Source organism: Megascapheus bottae, unplaced genomic scaffold (assembly GCF_031878675.1).
Source record: "Megascapheus bottae isolate mThoBot1 unplaced genomic scaffold, mThoBot2.hap1 HAP1_SCAFFOLD_48, whole genome shotgun sequence".
Classification (NCBI taxonomy): domain Eukaryota; kingdom Metazoa; phylum Chordata; class Mammalia; order Rodentia; family Geomyidae; genus Megascapheus; species Megascapheus bottae.
Genome location: NW_028327313.1, coordinates 1,988,856 through 2,011,355, shown reverse-complemented (window position 1 = coordinate 2,011,355; position 22,500 = coordinate 1,988,856). Strand labels below are relative to the sequence as shown.

Genomic DNA, 22,500 nt, shown 5'->3' with positions numbered 1-22,500 from the left:
TTGTTTTATTGTTTTGTTTTTGTGGGTCCTGGGGTTTGAACTTGGCCTGGGCACTGTCCCTGACCGGTTTCCCTCCACCTCAGCCTACCCCGGACCTTCACTGGCCAAAGGGAATAGAGAAAATAAAGGGAAAGAGAGGACATTGAGGTATGAAAAGCCACTTCAACTACCAGAGAACTGACATTCAGTAGGCTAAAACTTAAATAGCCATATCCTGGAGATGGCAGACCTCAAAATGATCTCATAAGATTGCAGATTACTCTATTGGTATACAATTTTAATAAAATCTCCCTTTTAAGAATAGAGATGGACAAGAGAGGAGCTGAAAGGTGAGGAAATAAGAGAAGTCCCTCTCACATTGTCTCTGATTGCCAAAACAGTAAGTTATAGGAGCAAATTACTAATATCCTTGTAACTCATGTTTGAAAATGCACAGAGACCAAAAAACATTAAACAAAATACTTGGAACTTGACAAAAAAAAACCCAAAATTGTAACCAGGTGCAGTGCTTCATGCCTGTAATTCTTAGCTATGCACGAAGCTGAGATCTAAGGATCGTGGTTCAAAGCCAGCCAGGGCACTAAATGTCATGAGACTCTTATCTCCCATTAACCTCTAGAAAACCAGAAGTGGTGCTGTGGCTCAAGGGGTAGAGCAGCAGCTTTGAGCTGAAGAGCTCAGGGACAACACCCAGACCCAGGGGTAGGGTGGAAGCCTGGAGCTGAAGAGCTTGGGGACAGTGGCCAGGCCCAGAGTTCAAGCTCCAAGACCACCAACAACAAAAAAGTATGTTTTAGAAACATGTAACTAAGGGACAGACACCTGTCCATGTCCTGTGTTCACAGGATCCTCAAACCTCCCAGACAACCTCAGCAAGAAGGATCATCATGAAATCTCTGGGGCCGTATGTGCCAACTTTTCTTCCTTAAGAATAAACTCTTGGCCTCTACCAACGCAGAGGTCACCTTCCTCTTCCATCACAGAACCCTAGTCAAGGAATGATGCTGTCTTTATTGTGTTGGAAGGCACTACAGTGTATCTGTTCTTGGATTCTCCAAAGAAATGCAGGGTGTGTTTGGGGGTAGGGGTCAACTTTGTCTTGGTGAAGGAGATCAATAGAAGAGGCCCTCAAGTGCCTTCTCTGTGTCTAGCTCAAGTCCTTCCTCCCTCTCAAGGGCCACCTGCATGAGCACACTGATAAGGCTGTGGTGCCATCTCCAACATGACTTTTCCAGTTTCTGCCCCTCCCCCACCCTTCCATACCTGGGCCAACTCCTGTGGTACTGTCTCCAAAGCACTCAACATTTATTCCAAGGCCTGAAAACATTTGGACCATACTATAATTTCTTATAAAACACTAACAGTTTATTTTAAAGCCTGAAAACATAGGGATTATACTATACTTTCGTATAAAACCACAATATCTAACTTTTTGAAAATGTACACATTGACTGCCCCCTAAGTATCCTGTGATTATTTAGTATTAGAGCTTTGTGTACAAAATCATTTAATTTCAAAAAAAATTGATGTCAAAACAAATTTTCTTGCAACTGTATTTTATATCTACTGTACCATTCAAATTCTTTATCATCTTACATGATTTCTTCAAAATCTGTGATCAAGGGTATACATTCAAAAGCATTTTTTATAAATAGAAACAGTGCTTCTGGCAGCCTAGATTAAAAAATGAAATAAAAAGTTTACTAATCACTCCACGTCGTGTCGGCCGAGCTGACTGCGCAGTGAGTGGAAACACGACCGCGGGGGAGCGCGGGGCCGGGCTGGACGCGGCCCCTGGGTCACCCCGGGCTACGCAGACGGGCTGGGCGCGCTGGGCCCGGGCTCCCGGCCGAGGACGGGCGCCGGAGACGGCCTGGGGCTCCCGGCCGCGGCCCAGGAGGCGCGGGCGGGGCTCCGGGCTGGGAGGAGGACCGCAGGCTTGGGTGTGGAGCCATCTTTACCCGCAGCAGAGAACCCCGGCGAGGGTAGAGGAGCAGCTTTCCCAGCTGCAGACCGAGGGCCGGCACCCACCCGCCACGGAGCCGGGCCACCCAGCTCCACCCCGGCAGCTCCTCCGCGGGGAGAACGGCCCTGAGTGCCCGCCCCCTGCGCATGCTCAGAGCGCCGACGGCCGGGGTCTGCCATGCGCATGCTCAGAGCGGACGTCCCGGGTCTGCCCTGCGCATGCTCACAGCGCCGCCGGCCCAGTTCTGCCCTGCGCATGCTCAGAACGCCGACGTCCCGGGTCCGGAGCGCCCGCTGGAGTCCGGGTCCGAGCGGCTGCGGTGCAGCTGCGCACCCGTCGGGCGGAGGTCCCTGGGGGTCCCGGGAACCCTGGTTCGGCTCTCTGAACCACACCTCGGATCAGGACGGCGGCAGGTTCAGGATCTCCAGCCCCCAGCTGCCCCGGGCTGGAATAGAAATGGCCGCCGGGACCGCGCAGTGCACACGGCAGCCGCCAGAGGGCGCGCCGGCCCCGCGCACCTCCTCTCCCCGACCCACGGCGTGGAGCCCAGGCTGAGACCACGTCGTCAGGGTGACTGACGAGCACACAGACCGAGTGGCTCTGCCCGACTCCGTCCACATTCCACCTGCACTTCACTTGCACACTCACATCGGCTATTATGACTGCCTCTGCCCACCCTCCCTCTCTGCATCGCTCCCCCCCACTTCCCTTGGCGCCCAGGCCACCTTGTCATGCTTGTCAGCTGTTCCCAGGAGCTGCTCCGCTGGAACCTTCTCCTGAATATACTGCATGGTCGTTCATGCTTTCTAAAGGCTCCTGTTTTCCATGGACACAGCTGTGGTTCTGGAGACACATGGCCAGGTGTGCTGGCAGGGCCAGGGCTTCTCTCGGTGTTTTCCTAGGTGGTCTGATTGCTACACAACACACAAGTCCTGCAGTTTTGTTGTTCTTGTTGTTGTTTCACCAGATCCTTCACATTTCTTTTCACTCGTGTATTAGTTAATTTATTTTGGCCAATCCTGTGGCTTAAACTCAAAGCCTGGTCACTGCCACACAGCTTTTTTTGGTTGTTCAAGGCTAGCGCTCTACCACTAGAACCACAGTGTGACTGCCGGCTGCTTCTTTGTATGTGGTACAAAGGAATTGAACGCTGAGCTTTATGAATGCTAGGAAAGCAATGTACAACTAGGTCACACTCCTAGCCCCTTTTTGTGTGACAGTTCTGAGGCTTGAATTCTGGGCCAGAGCTGTCTCTGAGCTTCTATTTGGTATTCTGCCACTGGAGCCACAGCTCTACTTCTGCATTTTGGGGCCAAATTACTGGAGGTGAGTCTCACCGATTTCCTGCCAAGGCTGGTTTTAAAGCTTAATTTGCACATCTTTGACTCATGGCTTGCTAGGATTACATTCTTAAGCCACTGGCACTTGGCTGTCTAATTTCTTTTCACTGTGACAATTGGTATCTTGCCATAAGTTAGTACTCAGATTATTTTACCTGTGTCTATGGCAACAGCCCAGAGCACCTCAGTGGGTAGGAATGGTGTTGAAAATGGGGGCTCAAGAGGCAGCCAGGTGGTGTGAGGGAGGGTGATGGGTACCAAGACATGTGAAAGGGTATCAATGTATGTGAATTAATGCACCTACTATCTGGCAAATATCATGTAACCCTTTTATTAATTACAATAAAAAATTATAAAAAAAAAGAGGCAGCCAGGCTGCAAAGTGGGCATCTTTCAAACTAGTTAATGCTTGAAAGCTCAAAAACCTCAGGATAACAAAACTTTGCGTTTGCAAAGTTGCAATGATTCATTGTGGCTATTAAGCCTAAAAAAAAAATAGCTAAATAATTCAGAAACACAACCAGACCAGACAGAAGATTTGACAATATCCTGAAAATGTGGCAATTATGTTTCTGAATTTCTTCCTTACTTTGTTTCTTGCCGGGGCCAACCGGCAGCAGACCAGGGTTCGCAGATTGGGGTTCCTGAAATAGGGGACAAGGACTAGGAAGAAAAAGAAGAGAGACAGACACACCGGGTCCGGGATGTCCGCAGTCCAGGCAAAGACTGACTAGACTGCCGCGTTTATTTTCCCCTCCCCCTTCTTCCCTCCTCTTCTCCCAGGGAACCTCCAGGTGTTACATTCATATGGTAATTCTCAGGTCATTTACATAGAATAGGGCCAGAAAGCAATAAGACAATATAGCCATCGTCTGATGCAAGTCAAGGTACAGTTTGATTCCACTCTGGCTCCCAACATGTCCCCCGTTTTTTATTTTAAAAGAAACACAAGTGCAATTTTTACTCTTTTCTATACCCCTAATTTATCCTGTCACATTTTCCAAAAATGACTTTGGTCCCTTGGTCCAACAGGGATTTGATGGGCGGAGATTCAACTTCCGTGACTTCTTCAAGCTGACTCAGGGGCGCCGTCTCCACGCTTGACCAGGGACCTTAAGAAGCCTAGCCTGTTTTATCAAGGGGTTGCAAGGATTAGACACCAGGAACAACAATCTACTCCAAACTAGAAATCATACTTGACATTCAACAACTGCACAAACCATCCTTGGCCACAACAGCGCAGCCTACCTAGCACCCATTTGCAAAGGCTTTTTCTTGATTGTCTGGGGAACTAAATTTCTGCAACCTTAACAATGCTTCAGTTGTCAGATCTAAACAGATTAATAGAGACACAAGCTTCAGATCCACAAACTTTTCCTGAATTTGTGGCTGGTGTCAAAAATAAAAAAATTCGCTCAATTAGGACTTTAAACTACCCACTATCACAGAAGATTGACAAGTTCCTGCCCAGTTATGAAAGGCACGGGCATTAGTAAGGCATGCTTACAAACTATTCTATGACCTCCCGGCTCTGATTAATTTGAATGGCCAAGCACAAGTGACTCTAAGATCTGACACCAACTCTGCCATCCAAGCAGAGGCTTTCCTGTCCCGGTAGTGTCTCTCCACACAGGGATAAACATCCCATTGGCATTTCACTTTGTTGGTTGCTGGATTTGAACTCAGGGTCTGGGCGCTGTCTCTCAGCTCTCCAGCTCAAGGCTAGCGCCCTGCCACTGTGAGTCCCGAGCTTGGTGCTTGAGTGCTTCCCCCCAGCTTTTCAGCTCAGAGCTAGCACTCTGCCACTTCGAGCTCCAAAGCAACTCTGTCCCAGCATCCTGCTGGCAGATTAGACACCACAGTCTCACAGGGACTTTGCTTTGCCCGGGCAGGCTCAAAACTGTGGCTTTCAGATCAATGAGTCTACAAAAGGCCACTTTACTCCAATTAGAAGCAACAAGGTGGTCAATACAGAAATAGTCTCTAAGCATGATCTTACCTGGAACTTGGTGAGGGCCAAACTTACATCTGAATGAGGATCTGCTGTCCTTCTCCATGGGCCTTCTGGAGATTGCTATAAAGTAACTTACAAGAGTAAGCTGAAATAGCAATTAAGCAATTACTTTGGTAGTCCTGATTTTCCTTTTTTCTCTTTCTTTAAACATTTAAGACAATTTCACTTTCAAATATTGTTTAGAAACCCATTTCCAATGTTCTTAAAACTTTTGCTGATACTGGCTTAAACAATCAACACCTTAGCCTTTATTTGCAATTGAAAAACCTTTAAGGGCACAAAGAACTCCTTCTGCCTTCAGGCCCCCTAGGGCTCAAGTCACTCCTCTTGCCTTTTAGAAAAGGGCTTTTTTTTTTTTTGCAGTTTAGATTACTGTCTTAAACTCCAACAACAATTTAAACTCAAATAACAGTTTTTCCCTAATGCAAGAACTATAGACATCAGTGCACCAAAAGTCTAGGTCTGGACTTAGTTTCCTCTCTTTTTTTTTTTTTTTTAAATACACCCAATAGCATGGAGATAAACCTTTAAACATTCCTTTAAAATACTAATCACATTATCCACATTTTACCATCAGATTTGCAAGAAAAGACAGACAGGCAAAATTTCTGACCTTAATGAACAATTTCACATTTAAATCTCTAATACATGTTTCCAAACTTTAACTTAAAGTAATAAATCCCAAATTCCCTAACATCTCTGTGCTAAACAGGATACAATGTTTACAATGTAAACAGTTGTATGCCTTGCAATAAAATGCAGATTTCAGGATCTAGAAAAATATTTACCAGTTTTTCTTTAAGACAATGCAATAATCCTTTGAGACATAGGAAACATTCAAACCTACTAATTTTCTTGAAGTTTAGACTTAGATTTACCCAATTGCTTTTGTGTTTCAAATGAGCTCAACCATTGTTTTATACAGCATGCTGACAATTTAACCTTGAACATGTTCACTCACACCCATTCGTACACACATTCATACTCAAAGATCTTAAAGCGCGCAAAATTAATATCGGCCGTTCATTTTCCGGAAATTTTAGTACCATGAGGGTTTTTTTGTTGTTGTTGTTTTTTGTTGTTTTTGTTGTTGTTGTTTTTGCAAAGCTTATTCTTGGAGGTGACAACCAGGTTTTTTGTTGTTGTTGTTGTTGTTTTTGGTTTTAAACAAAGCTTTCTAACAAGGCAACTTAGCTGAAATTTATTCTTCCAGAGTTTGTGTCTGATATCAGACATATTACTTTTTGCAGATGAAAGTTGGGTGGGAGTCTTAAACCTAGGAGAACTAAGACAAGTCTGTGTCCTGTCACCAAGTGTCTCTAGACTGTCACTTCAGCAGGTTGTAGGAAAAAGGAAACTGAATGAAGCCTGCAGCTGCTTTGTCTGGCCTCTGCTCACCTCAGCTGCAGCGGATTGGGAGGGGCCATACCAGGCCCAGAAATGTTCAAATAAATAACAAGGATGTGTGCTTGAGTACGCACAGAAAAACCATAAGGATCCATACTTAGAAATGGTACCAATTTTAAAGACAAAACTGGACAAGGAAAAATATGTAACACGAACAAGACAAACGGAGACTTTTAAATAATCAGACATTGACATATAACAAGAAAATTGGACTCAATCAGATACACTTAACACAAAAAACATGAGCTCAAATGAATGTTTTCACCAAACAGTTATTTTTAGATTTAGACATGTCTTGCTGGTGGGACTCTCAGGTATGCCTTGTTATTGACAAGAAACTCAGAAGGGGAGGGGGGGTCAAGGCGTCCCTTGACCACCCAGGCCTCTGTTTTAGGCCCACAGTGCACCTTTTCAAACAAACAAACAAAAATAAAATAAAATAAAATAAAATAAAACGCTGACATACAAGGGGGTCGGCCGACTTCTACTTACCTCTGGAGGCCTTTGCTTTTCACCTGGGCATCTTTTACAAAAAAGGTTATTAAGAAGAGGGCTGGTAAAGACAAAATAATGTCACATATTAAATTGTGTAGAGTCAATAAATATGTTAAAAGGTCCCTACATAATAGTAAAAGGAGGAGAAACACAGCTCATATGAATGTGTGGAACAAGTGGATCAGTAGCAGTCCCGATTGACATGCACAAATAACTCAGGTCCTTCCCACGTCGCAGGATGCACCACTGGAGGGTTGGGGGTGTAGGCCCAGTGAGTCACTGCTTGGATGGCCACTGTCACTCTCCACGATCCGAACGCAGCGTTCAGGCAGCCAGCGGGCGTCATTTTCTCCTTGTGAAAAAACACATACATGCCCTCGACCCCAGGTTAGAACAGGATCGGGTCCATGCCAAGCACCAGTTAGGGGATCCTTCCATTTTACTAAGGCAAAAGCACGCTGCGCTCTTTTTTCCCAGAATCGCTGAGCAGCAGATAAATTATTTGAATCCAAATTCAAAAAATTTAAAACAAATAAAGCATGATTAAGTATATTCACAGGGGTAGCGGGATATGACTCTCCTTTCTGTATTTTAGCAATTTGATGTTTTAATAATCCATTAGCTCTCTCCACGATGCCTTGACCTTGAGGATTGTAAGGAATGCCTGTAATATGAGTGATATTATAGGAATGGCAGAAGGATTGAAATGCTCGGCTTGCATAGCCAGGGCCATTATCTGTTTTTATTTGCGAGGGAATCCCCATCTCAGCAAAGCATCGAATGCAGTGAGAGATACAATGTTTAGTGGCTTCCCCAGCAAGGGGGGTGGCCAAGATAAAATTAGAATAAGTATCTACAGTAACATGAACATATTTTAATCGGCCAAATGATGGAACATGCGTGACATCCATCTGCCAAATGTGATTAGAAAGCAGTCCTCGTGGATTTATGCCTAAATGGGGGGCTGGTGAAAAAGGGACACAGTTGGAGCAAGTCTTAACTATTTGCCGCGTGGCTTCTCTAGATAATTTAAACTGTCGGCGCAAGGCTCGACTGTTTTGATGATGGATGGCATGTGACTGCTTAGCAAGTTCAACCTGAGTTAAGTAAACTCTGGTGGCGGAGTCAGTAACTGCATTGCCCTCACTTAAAGGGCCAGGAAGATTAGTGTGAGCTCGAACAAAGCCAAAAAAACAGGGGTGGTTGTGAGAACAAAGCAAAGTTTGTATTTGGCGAAATTGGGTCTGAATATTGGAGTTAGTAGTTCCAATAAAGGGAACAGTTTTTATGACTTGAAGAGCACGAATTACATATTGACTGTCTGAGTATAAGTTAAAGGGCTCGTCTTGTAACAGGACGAGTGCTTGTAAAACAGTCTCTAATTCCACTTCTTGGGCGGAGGAAAAACCTGTAACCCAAGATTGAGTTTTTCCATTAATGGTCAGAGCAGCCGTTCCATTTGAGGATCCATCTGTAAATACCAAAGCGGCAGAAGATAAAGGCGAGGCCTGTACTATGGAAGGAAATAGAAACGTATGACACGTAGCAAATTGGAGAAGTTTGTTAGACGGGTAGTGATGTAAAATTTTTTTCGTATAATTGGCCCAAGCAATGGCCCAAGAATCGCAATGGGCGAATAGCCAATCTTGTTGTTGTAAATTATATGGGACACAGATAAAATGAGGTTCCTGACCTAAATATTTACGGGAATCCACTCGGCACATGTGTATCAGATTAGCTACCAATTTGTAGTAGGGGGTCAGTACTTTGCCGGGTGTTGATGGTAGATAAAGCCATAAAAGTGGGCCATCCTGCCACAATACAGCAGTTGGGGAGTGAGAAGTAGCTAAAATATAAACTCCCCATGGTTTAGAATAGTCACAATAGGTCACTTGTTGCTGGGAAATTGCCTTTTCTACAATTTGGATGGCCCTCCTGGCATCAGGATTTAATTCACGCAAGGATGTAGGGTTGGTATCTCCTTTTAAGAGATCAAAAAGGGGTTTTAACTCTCCTGTGGAGAGCTTTAGATAAGGCCGAAGCCAATTTATATCTCCTAAGAATTGCTGAAAATCATGAAGAGTTCTTAAGTGGGAAGTTTTTAATTGTATTTTTTGGCTTTTAAAATAGTGTGGGCCTAATATATGGCCTAGATATGTAAAAGGGGGGTGTTCCTGAACCTTTTTAGCTGCTATTATAAGGCCAAAGAGGCTCAGATCTTGCTTTAGTTGTCCAAAGGCTTGTCGTACGACGATAGGGTCAGAACAAGCCAACAAGATGTCATCCATATAATGAACAATATAAACAGAAGAAAATTTTTCACGAGTGGAAGAAATGGCTCTAGCTACAAAACTTTGACATAAAGTTGGGCTATTTGCCATGCCCTGTGGGAGCACAAGCCAGTGATATCGCTTCATGGGTTTTTTAAAATTAACAGAGGGGACACTGAAGGCAAAGCGCTTACAGTCTTGAGGTGCCAGGGGTATAGTATAGAAACAATCCTTCAAATCTATAATAATCTTATAAGTATCCTTTGGGATTGCCATGGGTGAAGGCAAGCCAGGCTGTAGGGCCCCCATCAGTTCCATTGTGGCATTTATTTTTCTCAAATCCTGTAACAGCCTCCATTTACCTGACTTTTTCTTTATAACAAAAATTGGAGAATTCCATGGAGAGTTAGAAGGGGCCACATGCCCCAAGTCCAGCTGTTCCTGTACCAGCTGCTGTACTGCAATGATCTTTTTTAGTGAAAGAGGCCACTGTTTAATCCATACCGGTTGTTCAGAGAGCCAATTTATGGGATCAGCATGAGGGGGAGGGCAAACGACAGCTCCCGTCAAGGGATACCCCAATCCTTGTCTCGTAGGGTGAGACTGGGGTTGGAGTGGCTCTAGCTCCCCCTGTGCTGCTCGGCCTAATCCCCTAAAGGGGAGGAGGCCTTGATCAAGTAACTGCTTAGTGACCGCAGCACTAGGACTAAACATATACACTCCCATTTTTTCCATGATATCACGACCCCATAAATTAATTGGCAGATGATCCAAGACAAATGGCTGAAAATGACCAGAGTGCCCTTCCTCATCTCTCCAAACAAGGATCGCACTGCTCTGCTGTGGGTCAGTTGCTTGCCCAACCCCCTGTAGGGAAGTCATAGAGGTTGTCAGGGGCCATTGGGCTGGCCAATGTTTTTTAGATATCACAGACACATCTGCTCCAGTGTCTAATATTCCTTTAAAGGGCTTTTCTTGTATAAATATAGTCATCTCAGGCCTCTCTTGTTTTATGCTTTGTACCCAATAGATATCAGAAGATCTAAATCCTCTCTGTCCACATGGGGAATTAGCAGTCTCCCCGGGAGGTAAAGGCACAAGTATTAATTGTGCTAATTTTTGACCGGCTGGGATCGATACCACGTGTTTCGGGGCAGAGGCCATAACTTTGATTTCTCCAGTAAAATCCTGGTCAATTTTGCCAGGTGTAATCTGTATCCCTTTAAGGGCTGAGCTACTTTGCCCTAACAGCAATCCAGCCACTCCCGGGGGAAGGGGGCCGAAGACCCCCGTGGGGAGAGCTTGTGTCCCCATCTCTGGGGTCAATACTGAGCAGGTGGAGGAACAGAGGTCCAATCCTGCACTTCCTGGGGTGGCACGGAGGAGGCCGGAGACTGATCTTGGGGGGTTGTTAGAAGATGCACTTGTGGCCGAGAAGAGGGAGGGACTGCCTCATGGTTTTGCGGGGCCAGGGGCTGGCCCCTCCTTCAGTTTCCCGAAAGCGGGCGGCCATTGCGATCTGTTCTTGACCTGCAATCTTTAGCCCAGTGCTTCCCTTTACCACAGCGTGGACATGTGCCAGGTGATTTTTCTTTTTTTTGCCTGGCCTGGCGTGGGCATTGCGTCATCCAATGTCCTATTTGTCCACAAGAGAAGCAACGCCCTGGGGGTCTAGCATCCCGAGAATGCCGCTGACCTCTATATTTTAGAGACTCACTAACAGTCTTTCCTTGAGGAGCGGTGGCTAAAGTAAGGCCTTGTACATGGGAGGGTCCAATATCAGCACACAGTGAAATAAAGTCCGTGATTCCTCCCTTATTCCTATGGGGTCTGATAGCTGCCTGACAGGCGGCGTTGGCATTTTTATAGGCTATGTGTCTAACTATAATCTCCCTTGCATTCTCATCTTGTACTAGGCGGTCTGCAGTCTCTATTAATCGAGACAAAAATTCTAAATAAGGCTCATTTGGTCCCTGTTTAACTTCTACTAGATTTTTTGTACGATTGGAATTGCGTAACTTTTTCCAAGCCTCTCTCGCCGCAGCATTTATTTGTAAATAGGCCTCCTTTGCATAACCCAATTGATCTTTGGTGTTTTTATAGGTTCCCTCTCCTAACAACTGATCAACAGTGTAAGGCAGGTTCTTAGACCTATTTGTTTCAATTTTAGCCCGACACTGTGCAGTGAACTCTGTCTCCCATAATAAGTACTCTCCCGCACTAAGGCATGCTCTGGCAAGCCGCTTCCAGTCATTTGGGCATACAATACCAGCACACGCGGCCTCCAATATTACTTGAGTAAAAGGGGCAGTTGGCCCATATTGGGAGCAGGCATTTTTTAAATCCTGTAATAGTTTAACAGGAACAGGTTGATGGTATACTTGTTCATCATGATCAACTAAACTAGGGAAGCATCGAGGCCCTGAAATACCTTCCCTCTCTCTAGCAGCCTGAGTCAGGTTTAATTGTGATTCACTGTGCCTGGTTGTAGTGCCTGTTAAAAGGGACTTGTTGCTAGGGCCTTTAGGCTTGCCTAAAGGTTGAGAAAGGGATTGAGGCCGTAAGGCTGCAGCCGGAGGCGGTGGGTGTGAGGGGTAAGGTTTAGAATCAGACACCATAGTGGCCTGAGGGTCATATTTCTTTCCTACTTTTGGGGGGGCTCTCTGCTCTGTCCCCATTTTCGATAGAAAATGTAGGATTTCTTCTAACTTTTTCTCCATCGTAGCCATTCGGCCCTCCATTGACTCATCATAACTTTCCTCCTTGATATTCAAACCTGAATTCTGATACTCAATATCTACTGGTTGTTGTTCCCTTTTCAAAATCTCACTTAGACTCTCTTGGGCTGCGGCATATGGCTCAGCCTCAGGTTCTTCAGAAGGGTCCTTTAACTCATAAAGTTCCCTTAATTCAAGATTAAGTTCAGCATCTTCATGTAGAGGATCTATGTATTTACTTACTAAATTCCATACAGTAGTAGCCTCTACTGGGGTCTTTTCGGGGCCATATACATCATAATAATCTTGAATTCTTTTTCCTATCCGCTGCCAGGCTTTTTGGAATTCCTCCTCTATAGACCTCGGGCATGCCTCCTTGAGAAACTGTAGGAAGCTCTGAAGCACCCCCTCTTCCACCCACGTTCCGTGGGCTTCAAATAGGCCTGTTAAGATCGGTAGAAATAACCCATGGCTATTAGCTTGACCCATAATTTTTACTCCTGACTATACTCTCTTAATAGTCCTACGATGTGTTACTCACCACAGGGAGGGGTCCTTCACCTTCGTCCCAGATTTTCAGGGTCCCTGTTCGGGCGCCAGATGCCGGGGCCAACCGGCAGCAAACCAGGGTTCGCAGATTGGGGTTCCTGAAATAGGGGACAAGGACTAGGAAGAAAAAGAAGAGAGACAGACACACCGGGTCCGGGATGTCCGCAGTCCAGGCAAAGACTGACTAGACTGCCGCGTTTATTTTCCCCTCCCCCTTCTTCCCTCCTCCTCTCCCAGGGAACCTCCAGGTGTTACATTTATATGGTAATTCTCAGGTCATTTACGTAGAATAGGGCCAGAAAGCAATAAGACAATATAGCCATCGTCTGATGCAAGTCAAGGTACAGTTTGATTCCACTCTGGCTCCCAACAGTTTCTTTTCTTTTTTTTTATGGGTCATGGAGCTTGAACTCTGGGCCCGGGCGCTAGCCTTAACTATTTCTGCTGAAGACTACTGCCCTATCCCCTGAGCCACAACCCTACTTCCTGCTTTGTAGTGATTAATTGGAGAGAAGAGTCTCGTTCTTTAGTGCCTGGGCTGGCTTTGAACCAAAATCCTCACATCTTAGCATGCCGAATAGCTAGGATTAGAGGCATGAGCCACCTCGCCTGGCTCATATTGATGCTCATGTTAAAGTGCTAGGAAGGTGGTCATATGAAGGGCAAATAATTTCTCCATATCTCAATAGAAAGAACTATTGGTGATCACCTCAGATTTGCAGATCTGAAATTATTACAATACACAAGTGCATCACCAAGGGACAATACAAATTGAACATCCTCAGAACATTTGTGTCTGTGTATGGGAACAAATTTGAAATTTACAGATGTTAAAATTTTATCATTAATTTCAACAATACAGATCAAATACAAAGGTAGAACTTGAGTAATAACAACAGATTATCATGTGACAGATACCAATATATTAAGTTTCCTCCATAGACTCATGACTTCCGAGTATCTCCACTGTGAGCTCAGACCTTCAAAACAGCAAGCACAAAACCATCATGACTATCTCTGGGAATATAACTTTACAATTCTATTAATAGTCATGTGCTGGTGGCTCACACCTATAATCTTCGAGGCTGAGAGCTGAGGATGACAATTGGAAGCCAGCCTGGGTAGTAATTTCTGTGAAACTCTCATCTCCAACAAACTAATCGGAAAAAGCTAAGTAGCAGCTCAAGTGCTTTGCAGTGGCTCCCCTGGTAGAGCAGTCGCTTGGACCAAAAAGAGGCTCAGAGATGGTAGCCAGGCCCAGAGTTTAGGACCCAGGAATGGAAAAAATTAGAAAATACTTTACCATAGCCCCCACTAATAACAACTAGATTCCTTTTATGATGTGGAGTTACATTCACTGCATTTATTCTCTTTACCAATAACAAAGGACACCTTATCTTTGTAAAATCAAGACTTGCTTTCATCAATTATGTTTTGTGAAAATGAGCAAATTGACAAATTCCTACAACCAAAACTGCCTTACTTTTTTTTTTCTTTGCCAGTGCTGGGACTAGAACTCAGGGCCTGAGCACTATCCTTGGTTTTTTTTTCCCCCCACGGCTAGCGCTCTAACACTTGAGCCACAGCACCATTTCTGCTTTTCTATGTCTGTGGTATCAAGTAATCGACTTCAGGTCTCTGTGCATGCTAGGAAAGCACTCTACCACGAGGCCATACTCCTGGCCCCCAAAACTGCATTACTTTAGACAAAACAAGTTTCTACTCAAAGCTAGAACCCAGTGGTAGAGCTCAGAACTCCGGGTTCAGCAAGGAACTTGCACCCCCAGGTCCCCACCTGACCACTGGCTACTTCCATCTACGAAGTCCTGAAGGGCACTGTCATTTACCTTGAGGTCCTTAGGAATGTTCCCACGTAGGGCATGGTGTGCTTGATTATAGGTTATGGAATTGGGTGGGATGCAACACCAGGCCTAGGTCTCCTTCGCTTACCTGAGAGGTTCTCAGTCAGATCTCAGCATTGCAGGGCCTTCTAAGTCAGAGTCACCTTGCCGGAGCCAGCCGGCAGCAAATTGGGATTCCTGAAATAGGGGGCAGGGACTAGGAAAAAATAAAACAGAGACAAACAGATGGGGTTCAGGAGGGCTACAGCCCAAATCAGTAGCCACAGCTTAAGAAGACTGTAGCCCAAGACTTTAGCCCAGTTTATTTCAAGTTCTGACCTTAAATACACTTCTTTAAACTAGAGAACTGCCAGGGGCTACATTCCTACAAACAGTATCAAGTCCCAAATAGGTTAAATGAGAAGCAATCAAGTCCCAAAAAGGTTAAATGAGAAGTGATTGACACAGCCCAAAATCATGATAAGAGCTACTTCCTTGTGTACACAATTGTGCGGGTCCAAGGTCACTGACCCCACAGTCACGTTCACTGACCCCACAGTCGGTCCCCAACATCACCTGAGGAATATATGGTCACCTTGGTGAAGCATGACTGACCTACACACTCAAATATAAGCTGTCTCTGGTAAATCTGAAATCCTAATGGTAAAATAATTCCTTCATGAGATGTGGAGATGAAGGATTTGGTATGTTTTTCTATCATTGTTATGCATGTTAAATACAGAAGCAATGAGGTTTTCAACTTGCAAAATCCATGAGTCATAGACTCCAATAAAACCTTACTTGGGAATTGTTTTGATTTTTTTTTTTTGCCAGTCCTGGGCTTGAGCTCAGGGCCTGAGCACTGTCCTTGGACTTTCTCAAGGCTAGAGCTCCGCCACTTGAGCATCAGCACCTCTTCCAGCTTTTTTCTATGTATGTGGTACCGAGGAATCGAACCCAGGTCTTCATGCATGCTAGGCAAGCACTTTAACCACTAGGCCAAACTCTCAGCCCTGTTTTGATTTTTTTAAATGTATTTACTTATTGAGATAAGGTCATTTTATCCTAGATTGGAGTCCAAGCTGGTCTTGAACTTGTACATCACACTGGCCTGGTCTCCCTAATATTAGGATTACAGGGGACTTTTTAAATTTTTTTTCTTTTTGCCATTTATAGGGCTCAAACTCTGGTCTTGAGTGCTGTCCCTGAGATCCTTTTTGTTCAAGACGAATGTTCTTCCATTTGAAGTATAACATCACTTCCAGATTTTCCACTGATTACTTGGAAATAAGAGTCTCAAGAACTAGGCTGGGAGCGTAGCCTAGTGGTAGAGTGCTCAGATAGCATGCTTGAAGCCATGGGTTCGATTCCTAGGTACCTCTTACACACAAAAAAGCTAGAAGTGGTGCTGTGGCTCAAGTGGTAGAGTGCTAGTCTTGAGCAAAACTTGTTCAAGGACAGTGCCCAGGCCCTGGGTTCAAGACCCAAGACTGGCCAAATAAATAAATAAGTAAAAGGAATCTGGTGAACTTTTTTTTTTTGCCTGGGCTTGTTTCAAACCTTGATCTTCAGATCTCAGCCTCTTTAGTAGCTAGGATTACAGGAGTGAGACACCAGCACCCAGCCTAAAATATGGTTTAGATGGGCACTGAAAAACAGTATGCCAAGCTGTGAGCCAGTGGCTCACACCTATAATGCTTCTCACTCAGGAGACTGAGATCTGATGATTGTAGTTCAAAGCCAGCATGGCACTAAAGTCAATGAGACTCTTATCTTCAATTAACCAGCAGAAAACTGAAAGTGGCACTGTGGCTCAAGTGGTAGAGTGCTAGACTTGAACTGAAGAGCTCGGGGACAGCACACAGGCCCTAAATTCAAGTCCCACAAAACAACAACAACAAAACCCAGTAGGCCCTCCTTTGGGATACCTATGGAATTTACACAGTTCAACTAACAATAGAGGGGAGGGAGTGCCTTCTACTGGTTGAGTGCTTGCATAGTATGCATGAAGCTGTGGGTTTGATTCTTTAGTGCCACAGAAAAAGCCAGCAATGGTGCTGTGCTGTGGCTCTGGTGGTGGAATGCTCAATGCCAGAGTTTAGGCCCTGAATTCAAGCAACAGGACTGGCAAAGATATTTTTTGTCTTTGCCTTTTATTCTCTTCCATGAGCTTTTGGTCAACCTTATTAGATTTTCTCCTTGAGGTTATTTTTTTCTGGTGGTGGGGGGAGGTCATGGGGCTGGAACTCAGCCTGGGCACTATTCTTGAGCTCTTAAGTTCAAGGCGGAGCCAAGCATCGCTTACTGTTTTCTATACTTCTCCTTGAATTTTAAGCACTCATTTCTTTGATAGTTCTTTTACTACCTGAATAATAACTGTGATTTAGTGTCTCAATGCTAGCCTAAAACATAAGGCAATAGAACCGAGCATTAGTGGCTCACACCTGTAATCCTAGCTACTCCGGAGACTGAGATCTGAAGATCCTGGTTCTAAGCCAGCCCAGACAGAAAGTCTCTTATCTCCAGTTAACCATCAGAAAACAGAAGGGGTGCTGCAGCTCAAGTTGTAGAGCTCTAGCTTTGAGCTAAAGAGCTCAGGGACAGTGCCTGGTCCCAGAGTTCAAGCCCCATGGCTGACACACACACACACACACACACACACACACACACACACACACACACAACAAAAAGAAGCAATAAAGCTTTCTTTAGGAGTTAGAAAGTTGCATGTGTGAATGTTCATAGGCACTGGGCCATGAAAACTGCTCTTCTCAAGAAGAGGAGAGTTGCAATTTTTCCTTATTTCAAAAAAAATTCTTTATTCCATCAAATTGCAATTTTACCACAGACATTTAATGAAGAATTCTTCTTCCTTTCTAAGGAGGAGACACATTAAATGAAGAATTTTGCCTCCATTCTAAGTAAGAAAAAAGGGAGGTCAGGAGGATGGCCTAGTGGTAGTATGCTTATCTCACATGCACAAAGCCATGGGTGTGATTTCTCAGTATCATATAGTCAGAAAAAGCTGAAAGTGGCGCTGTGGCTCAAGTGGCAGAGCACTAGCCTTAAGCAATAAGTGTCCAATGACAGTTCTAAGGCACTGAAGTCAGGCCCAAGGATTGACAAAAAAGAAAAAGAAAAAAATGGGGGAGGGAAAAGACACAAGATTAAAATGAGTCCTATTTTGACAACGAAATCTTGAATATTAAGTAACTATTTTTGTGCCAGTCCTGTGGCTTAGGCTCAGGGCCTGACCACTGACCATGGGCTTTCTCAAGGCTAGAGTTCTCCACTTGGGCAACAACACAACTTCTAGCTTTTTCTATGTATGTGGTACCAAGAAATCAAACCTGGGTCTTCGTGTATGCTCAGGCACTGTATCACTAGGCTAAACTCCTGACCTTATTAAGTACCTTTTAAAGGCAGAATATTGTATTTCAACTACAAAGGGGAAGAAATTTGTAGATGATTATTTTTGGTTTACTAATAACGCCATTTGCCAGTAGTCTGAAAATGGTAAAATACCTTGTTTCCATTGTCTTTTATGTTAACACTGATAGTTTAATACTGACTGGAATGTTTTTATTGGTTTTATAAAGGCTTATTTTTACTAGCTTTATCTCCCTAGTTAAAAAAATCATACTTTCTTTTGTTGATCACAGGGCTTGACCTCAGGGCCTGGGTGCTGTCCATGAGCTCTTAAACTCTGGAAATGAAACCATGTCAGGAAAAGCCTCCACATTATCAGCTGGTGCTACTTGAGGGTGAGGCAGCTGGAGAATTTCCACAAGCCTTTGAAACCTTCCTTGACTCTTCAGACATCAGTAGAAAACTGAGCGGGTCTGCTGAAAAGATGGAAAACAACAGTATTTGACCAAAGGTTAGGAAAATTTGTGGTGATTTTGAGCCTTTATCCTTCAGATGGCATACCCACTGCCAAGCTATCCATTCCAGGAGCTACCAAAGAGCCACGCTGAGATGAGCACTCAACACTATCACTGTGAGTGGCTTTGAGCATTACTAATTTCTAGAACTTAAAATTATATTCCACTTCTCTTTTCTTTTTTTTTCTTTTTTAACATAAACATCAACAGGCCTCTTATGCCCTTCCACATCTTCCTCTTAAGGAAAAATAAAAACATATTCTTGTAACATTTAAAAAACAATTCACAGGGCTGGGAGTTTGGCCTAATGGTACAGTGTTTGCCTAGCATGCACGAAGCCTTAAGTTTGATTCCTCGGTACCACATACATAGAAAAAGCTGAAAGTGATGCTTAAGCCTGGGAATGGCAAAAAAAAAAAGTATTCCTACATTATCTACATAGGACATTTCTGATCCATTCATTCTGTTACCTTAACAGTATATGGTTTCAAGTAATTTTTATACCTTTTTTTTTAATCTTTTTTTTTTTTTGCCAGTCCTGGGCTTGAGCACTATCCTTGGGCTTTCTCAAGGCTAGAACTCTACCACTTGAGCCTCAGCACCACTTCTGGCTTTTTTTTTCTATGTATGTGGTATCAAGGAATCAAACCCGGGTCTTCGTGCATGCTAGGCAAGCACTTTAACCACTAGGCCAAACTCCCGGCCTACCTTATTTTTATATCTACTAGAAAATCATCCCTTTTCCTTATAACAAGACAACTAAGGCTCAGCAGAAATACTCATTAGTTATAAAATTCCTTGTTCTCTTTTAAGTTTACTGTACATTTACAGAATTTGTGATTCTACCATTGCTTCCATTTTTAGCATGCTTCCTGTCAAAAAGGCATTATGAAAAATGAGCAAAATGAAGATAAAGAAGACATATGATACACTGCCGCCTCCCACCCCCCTGCAACTGGTCCTTGGGCTGGTAGCCTGGGCGCCATCTCTTGAGCCTTTTTGCTCAAGGGTAGCAATCAACAACTTGAGCCACAGCTCCACTTCTGGCTTTTTGGTGCTTAACTGGAGATGAGGGTCTCAAGACGTTTCCTGGCTTAGGATCAAATCATGATCCTCAGATCTCAGCTTTCTAGGCAGCTAAGCTTATAGGTGCGAGCCACTGGCACTTGGCTTATGATATACTTTTAGTAATCTCATTTTTTTGCCAGTCCTGGGCTTGAGCTCAGGGCCTGAGCATTGTCCTTGGACTTTCTCCAGCCTAGAGCTCTACCACCACTTGAGCCTCAGCACTACTCTGGCTTTTTTCTATGTATGAGGTACCGAGGAATCGAACGCGGGCCTTTGTGCATGCTAGGCAAGCACTCTACCACTAGGCCAAACTCCCGGCCTTTTAGTAATCTCTTTTCTGATCCTTCCACACATAAATTTTTCTCTTTATTGTAGGGAGTGTGGAAATATTTAATAATCTCATGCATTTAATTTAATGTAACTTTTACCTTTGATCCAGTTAAAGCAAGACATTTATAAGGGCATAAGAAAAACTATATTTTACTTAGAAAAAAAATGCTGCTACTAAAACTCTTCAGATAGATAGAAAGGTTTTTTTTTTTTTTTTTTTTTTTTTTTTTTTTTTTTTTTTTTTGCTAGTCCTGGGCTTGAGCTCAGGGCCTGAGCACTGTCCTTGGACTTTCTCAAGGCTAGAGCTCTGCCACTTGAGCCTCAGCACCACTTCTGGCTGTTTTTTTTCTATGTATGTGGTACTGAGAAATTGAACCCGAGTCTTTATGCATGCTAGGCAAGCACTTTAACCACTAGGCCAATCTCCCGGCCACAGTTTTTTGTTTTTTATTTTGGGCCAGTCCTAGGCTTGAGCTCAGGGCCTGAGCACTGTCCTTGGACTTTCTCATGGTTAGAGCTCTACCACTTGAGCCTCAGCACCACTTCCAGCTTTTTTCTATGTATGTGGTACCAAGGAATTGAACCCCGGGTCTTCTTGCATGCTAGGCAAGCACTCTGCCACTAGGCCAAACTCCTGGCCCCAGAAAGGGTTTTTGAAATTAGAAGGGTACCTGCAATGTTGGTAGTGAGGTGGAAAGTGAATAGAGTTCTGTTCCAAGAAATAACAAGGAGGTAATTTAATCCCTTAGCAGTTAATTTTGAAAGCCTAATTCTGTCATCATCTTCACTACCGTTTTATCACAAAACGCTTGATTGTTATAACTCAAGAAAAACATATTTGTATATAGCACAAGTCTTTTTTAAACCCAGGGGCTTGATCTTAAAGGCAAATTAGGCCAGAGACAAACTAAATCTCTGTAATCTATTTGGAGTAGGGTATATACTGGGTTTGAAATATTACTCATCCCAAAAACAGGAATCCTAAAGAGTGTCTCATATAGTCTACCGAATCCTGGGAATATGACTTACTGATAGAGTGTTTTTCTACCATGCACAAAACCCTGGGATCAATTCCTCTGTACTACATACCAGAAAAGGCCAGATGTAGTATTGTTGCTCAAGTCGTAGAGTTCTAGCCTTAAGTAAAAGAACCTCAGGGAAAGGGAAGGCTCTGACTTCAATCCTAGCTACTCAGGAGACCAAGATCTGAGGATTGAGGTTCAAAGCTAGCCCAGGCACTAAAGAACATGAAACTCTTATCTCCAATTAATCATTAGTAAAGAGGAAGTGGCTCAAGGGATAGGGCTGTAGCCTTGAGTTGATAAGTTCAGGGACAGTGCCCAGGCTCAGAGTTCAAGCCCCTTGCCTCACAAAAAAAAATCATTGTGAATAGCCAACTTCTAGACAATGATCGAGTGCTACCTTTCCAAGGCTGTTCTGATGGTTGTATAACAAAAGCACTGCTGACCTACTTATTTCTTCCCATTTAGAATCTGGTACCTAGGTGAAGTAGATTTACATAAAATACATTGGGGCAAGGTAACTAGAGAATATGAAGAATGTGCAGCCCATCCTTCAAATACAATATCGGTTTATGGTCCCTATACTGGGGATCAGCAGGCAGCCCCCAGGGTTCTGTGGGACCCACTGTTCCTGTGGGACACAGACCTTAACTCCGTGGTACCTCTCTCACCTTGGAAGTCCACTTCTAGTTCTCCCAAGCTTTGTGTCAGTACCCAGTGAACTTTGGGTATGTGTGTAATAGGAATGCTTTTTTCTCACTGTATGAGGCCTGAGGCTTTTGTTTGCTGGAGCTTGGGAAGCATTCTCACCTTACTCATGGTGTGCACAGGCTGAGAAAAATCCTGACCCTGGGCCAAACCTGTCACCCACATGTCAGTCTCTCACTCTTGTTGGCTTTCTTCATAATCAATGAAGTGGCTTTGGCAGCTGGCTTTTGTGTGGAGCCTGCACCTTCTGCCTCCTGATCTTGCAGACCTTGGCCTCTGCACCTGTCCTGCCTTTGTGCACCTGTGTTCCATTCTTCCAATCAACTGTTCCATGGAAGCCTTCTTCCTAATCATACATTGGACACTGATGTCTCTTTTAGGCCACTCCATAGAAATATATACATATCCTAGTGGGGCATGGTGGCTCATACCTGTAATCGTAGCTACTCAGGTGTCTGAGGTCTGAGAATTAAGGTTTAAAGCCAACCCGGGCACAAAAGGACCTGAGATTCTAATCTCTGATAAATCTCTAGAAAATGGAAAGTGGGGCTTGGCTCAAGGGTAGAGCGAGCCTTGAGCTGAAGAGTTCAGGGACTGTGCCCAGGCCAAGTTTAAGCCCCATGACCCACAAAAAAAAATACACATCATGTCACAGGTTTTTATCTCAGGACACACACTTCTTATCCCTGTAGAGATCCTGTGGGAGAGAAGCCCTACAGGTGCAGAGAGTGAAGCCTGGGCTGGTTGCTCACCCTTGCTTCCCTAGAATCCCTAGTGGAGAAAAACCATAGCCATGGAGAGAATGTGCTAGAGCCTTTATTTTAATCCCACATGAATCCAACATCAGGGAATTCAGCCTGTATAATCAACTCATATAGCAAATGTATAT

General features: G+C 44.2%; 2 long non-coding RNA genes across 2 annotated transcripts in view; both read left to right on the top strand.

The window, feature by feature from the left end:
- The window catches only part of LOC150040102 (uncharacterized), a 23,379-nt gene extending 22,274 nt beyond the window's left edge, over positions 1 to 1,105 (top strand). The window contains exon 3 of the long non-coding RNA XR_016534075.1: positions 846 to 1,105. This is a non-coding gene — a long non-coding RNA (uncharacterized LOC150040102). The remainder of the gene's footprint in view (positions 1 to 845) is intronic.
- A 14,061-nt stretch (positions 1,106 to 15,166) lies between these two features.
- The window catches only part of LOC150040101 (uncharacterized), a 15,918-nt gene continuing 8,584 nt past the window's right edge, over positions 15,167 to 22,500 (top strand). The window contains exons 1-2 of the long non-coding RNA XR_016534076.1: positions 15,167 to 15,303; positions 18,262 to 18,479. This is a non-coding gene — a long non-coding RNA (uncharacterized LOC150040101). The remainder of the gene's footprint in view (positions 15,304 to 18,261; positions 18,480 to 22,500) is intronic.